Source organism: Propithecus coquereli, unplaced genomic scaffold, assembly GCF_000956105.1.
Source record: "Propithecus coquereli isolate 6110/MARCELLA unplaced genomic scaffold, Pcoq_1.0 Scaffold89, whole genome shotgun sequence".
NCBI lineage: Eukaryota > Metazoa > Chordata > Mammalia > Primates > Indriidae > Propithecus > Propithecus coquereli.
The window spans coordinates 5,237,935-5,243,104 of record NW_012155173.1 but is presented as its reverse complement, the minus strand read 5'-3'; positions in this window follow the sequence as shown (position 1 = coordinate 5,243,104).

Genomic DNA, 5,170 nt, shown 5'->3' with positions numbered 1-5,170 from the left:
TGGCAGATTTGGTGTCTGGTGAGGGTCCTTTCTCTTATGTCCAGACAGCTATCTTCCCTCTGTGTTCTCACATAGCAGAAAAAGAGCAAGAGAGCTCTCTGGGGTCTCTTGATAAGGAAACCAATTCCATTTGTTAGGTAGATAGCTAGAGACTTCAGGTCTCCTACGGATGAAAGTGGGTGCCATTATGGTCCAACCCCCCACCAATGAACTTTCAGAGATGCTCATGAGAAATCCACATGCACAATAAGACTCAAGTCATACATTAATAACTCCCAACTGTCCGATCAAAGTGGTTTCATTGTGATGTCTGAGCCAGGAGGAGAGGTCCCTATCCGGACTCTATAAAACAAGACCCAGACCACAACAAAGTCCTTTTCTCTCTCTCTCTCTCTCTCTCTCTCTTTGCTATGACAGTGGATCTGGTCATCATCTGTGGCTTATATAGATCTCAATCTGTAAACCTATATCTTGTTCTTGCTCTATAATCCTATCTTTCTCTCCTCAATAAACTTCATTTTCATGCTTGCCTTACTTTGGTGTGTCTGGTCACTCTTTAGCCATGAATGCACCAAGAAGACATTTCAGACTGCCAAACCCTACATATTCATGAGGTCTCCACCCTTATAAGCTAATTACCTCCCAGAGACCCTGCCTCCCAATAGTATCACATGAGGGTTAGCATTTCAATATGTACATTTTGGAGAGACACATTTAGTCCATAACAGCTATTCTACTGATCATTATCCATTTTCTTTTCTCCCTGGATTCCAAAGCATTTTGTTATATAAGTTTCAATTTAGTTCCTCTCTATAAAAGCAGAGAAGACATGGAGATCACATTTATTGATTAGTATCTACAAAGAAATTCATATGGTATTCTAAAATGGGCTTTACCAAGCATTACAACTACAGTATTATGTTCCTGTGGAAAAGACAATCTATTTCATTTTGTGTAGTTAAGTGTCTCAGGATGAAACAAATTCCAACATATTCCATTAAATAAATGTGGAGATTTTATAGCAATCTAAATAGGTATAGCTCAAGGACATTGCCTCATATCATTCTATTCCCACCCTTACCAAATTTCCTATTGGTATTAGGCATAGCACGTTACATGCCTTTTAGATCATAGGTGATCATATTATTAATCAGGCATTCCCTCCCTTAAGTATATGCCTTCAAAATAAATCTCGTGTAATTTTTATTTTACTTCAATGAATAATATTTAAAAGTAAAATTTAGAGTGAAATTTGCTATATTAGCCTATCTATTAATAGCAGTATGCATTATACTTTTGTTTCCATGTACATACTGCTTTGGTTTGAAGAAGATCCTTAAATTATTTCTGAGAAAAGACTCTGTGCTGATTGACAGTTACACAATGCTAGCTATTAATATTATTCCATGTCTGATGGATTTCTCCCACCATGATATACTTTGCAAGTTCCTGGGGTGAACTTTGATTTGTCACCTTGGGAACCAAAGAAAGAAGAAATAAATCTTGAAAAAGCTCAACATCCATCTTTTTGGAAAAGAGTAAAGAAGCAAATGAGTAAATAACATCTACATCAATATTCGATGTCTACATGCACACCCGAACTTTGAAGAACATCTGTCTTCCTGCCACTAATGATTTTGTTCCAGATGTAATCCAAATATGTTTGCAAATGGGGAGCAGAGGGGTTAGCACAATTTACTTTGCAAGCAGTTGGTGGTTATCATAGTTATTTTTTTTTGTTCCTTTTTAAAAGTATATACATTTCAAAAGCGATATGGCACCCTACAATGAAATGTTTGAAAGGACAGTAAAATAAATCTAAAATTGCCTTTGGCTTTGCTCTGATGTTCATCTTCTTAAAAAGGGAGGCATTAAGGTGTGATGGCAAGAATATGGATTTTGGAGTCAGACGTGAATTTGAAGCCCAGCTGGTCAACAGCATTTTATGTAGTGATATGAACAAACTCCTCATTTATGTCTATGATTTACTATATGACCTTGAAAAAAACATTCCTATTAATAATAGTAAGAATAATTGAGTAGGTATTTTACATGGAATAACTTTTTATAATCTTCATATCTGCCCTGTAAATTTTATGCTATTAATATTCCAGTTTTAGTCTCGAGAAAACCAAGACACAGTGAGGTGAAGCGATATGCACAGAGACCCAGAGGTAAAGTGGAAACGTCAGGTTTTCCAAGACAAATTCAGAACCTCAACTCATTACTTCTCAGCTCACCCAGACTCAAGCTTCCCATACTGAAAGCAGCCGCATTCTAATGTCTTCTGTGCAGCACTGTGTCTACAGATACTGCAGAGTGCAGCAGCTACAAAATAGCAATACTGGTAAGAGCAAGAACAGCTAATACTTGTTAGGTACTTACAATGTGACTGCTACTGTCCAGAAGACTTACTGTATTTAATCTCATAAAATCCTCCCTATAACATGCTGGGGTATATCCTTTTATAGATAAGAAAAGGGAGGCACAAGAAATTGAGGCCTAGCTCATAAAATTATTAAATGTTAGGGCAAGAATTTGAATACAGGCATTCTGACTCCAGATGGTGCATCTTGGTTTTTTATTCTTTTCTTTTTTTTTAAGTTGTTATAGCACATCTTAAATACTTGTTGAATGAATGAGTAAATTTTTTCTCAGTCTTAATTCTTCATTGCAAATGACTGTGATTAACAACTTAATGAAATATATAGATGACACTTTTGTGAAAGGATTCATCATCATCACTCCTATTTTATGAGGACACTAAGGCTGAAAAAAGGTTCAGTAGTTTCACCAAATTCACTTATGTAGGAAAGGGTGGAGCAGAGCCTGAAACCTGGCCTTGACAGTCCAGATGCTGTGCTCCTCAGCTTCTCTGTGTTGACGCATCTAAAGGGCGAATGGTCTTGATGAAAGGTTCTCATGTATCCGATGCTTTGTGACTGCAGACTCATGCTCTTCCTTAGACCGCATATTTCTTTATTTATTATAACAAATTGGAAATAAATATATCCAATTTGTATTAGACAGTGGTAAAAATCAGAGAGCTGAGTCACTGGGATGTTCAAAAGATTTTTAAAAGCCATTTGCAGCCTGCAACATGGAAAGTGCAGGAAGAGAGACTTGACACATTGAAATTCAAATGTATCTTTCTGGCAGAAAACTATCTCTGGATCCTGGGAAGCCTGAGTCTGGGTGAGCTGAGAAGTAATGAAGCCCTGCGTCTCATGTCATTGACTCTGGCATTTCAAGCACCACATCCATAACAGTACACGCAAACTGCTGGGTCCCTCTCTACTTCACTAAATTGAAATGGTTCCGCAGGGGAATATGGCAACAGGGTTGTAAGAAAAATAACATTCCTTTTTCCTGTGTAAAAAGAGAAGGTACTGATGATGTTTATTCAAAAGAGCAACATCTGGAAATGGTGCTGGGACATGGTGACACCATGCCTAGCCATGCTTCAGTAAAGACACACGACATCTTAGAGACAGTGCTGACACAGTGCTGTTATTGATGGCTTTTTGTTTGGTTGTTTTTTGGGGATGGAAGCAATGAGGAAATTCAGAACTAAGGAGCTTCTCCCATTCCACCCCAATTCCCTCTGTGTAGCAGCTTCGACTTTTGGTTGCCATTGACAGAAACCCAGAAGCAAATTAGCTTAGATTAGAAAAAATTAATGGCTCCCATGTTATAAAGTGCAGAGTTACCAGTTTCAGACAATGCTGGATATGGGGGCACCAATATGTGATGAAGATCCATTATTTCTCTCCCAGACTTTTGTAAAAGAAGTGAGTCTGGTTTCCTAATAGCTTAAAAAAGCAGTACCAGAATTTAGTCTCTTCAACTCTGATTGGCTTCACTTGGTCAGCACATCTACCTTCTAACAATCACGTCACATGAATGCAGCATTTGATTCTCTTAAGCCGTCATTAGAGCTACAGGTGGACTGAACACCAATACTACGTATAGACTGACACTAGAGGAAAGATGACCCACTTCAAATAAAATCTGAAATTTTCACAAAAGGAGAGTGAATGGATGCTGGATAACAAGAACAGCTATGTTTGATGTTCCTGCCCTTCTACTAGACCTCAAGGACTTGAGGACTTAGTAACTAGGACTTAGTAACTAATTAAGGACTTAGTAACTAATTAAATTCTAATTGATTACTGTATTGAAAGAATTCTTATATCTCATGAAACTCAGAGTTTGTATAGTCAAGGTCCAAGGATTGGATTTATCCCAAAGGTGTGTTTTTCTAAGAATTGGACAGGTTGGTTATTAATTGTAATTCGATGTTTTTGGTTTTAAATCCAGATTTTTCAGGTTCTCCTAAGAAATTGGAAGATTTGGCCCCTCTGAGCCAACATTCTAGCTTGGCAGTTACCATCTGGGGATGAACAAAGATACATGCTCCAGTTCATCATATCTCAACTGTTTTACATCCTCTCCCCAACACAGAAGCCAAACATAAGTCATCAGAATTCAAAATATTTGCCCTGATGACGTGCTTGAAGCAGAAAAATTTTTCTCTATTGAAACGGGGGTGGTGGTGGTGGTAGAATGAGTACTCGTGTGCCGAGAAAGTGGAAGCAAATATGTTATTTAGGGAAGTAAAGAATAGCTTTAAAGGTTTAGTAAACAAACACTTGATGTACATAATTTATTTAAATTAAGAAAAGTAGGCTTTTACATTGCAACCCTAGATCAATATTACTCAGCATCATTTTAAAGATTCTGAAACCGATACTAAAGATGATAAAATCTTGCCAAGATGAGATAAGTAGTAGAGCTGAGATATTAGGTCCACATGTTTTCCTTCCTCCGCTCCCCTCTTCCCCACCACACACCATGAACACATTGTAGAAAACTGGGGAAAATAGAAGGGAAAACATTTATTTACTTAAATTGTAAAAGTAATTAAATATTTGCAGAAAAAAAATCTCACTGGTAATTCTACCACACTAAAACCAAAAAAAAATTATTTTTCTGTCTTTTTTGTCACTCTTAATACCCATTACTTTATATTTTAATTATGGTATGCATGCAACAGTATGTCCTGCTTTGTTAATATGTCTTATAAGCATTTCTTTTGTTATTATATAGTGTTCATCATTGTTAAAGTTGTAGATAATAGACCAAGAACAATTGTGCTATAAAATTTGTA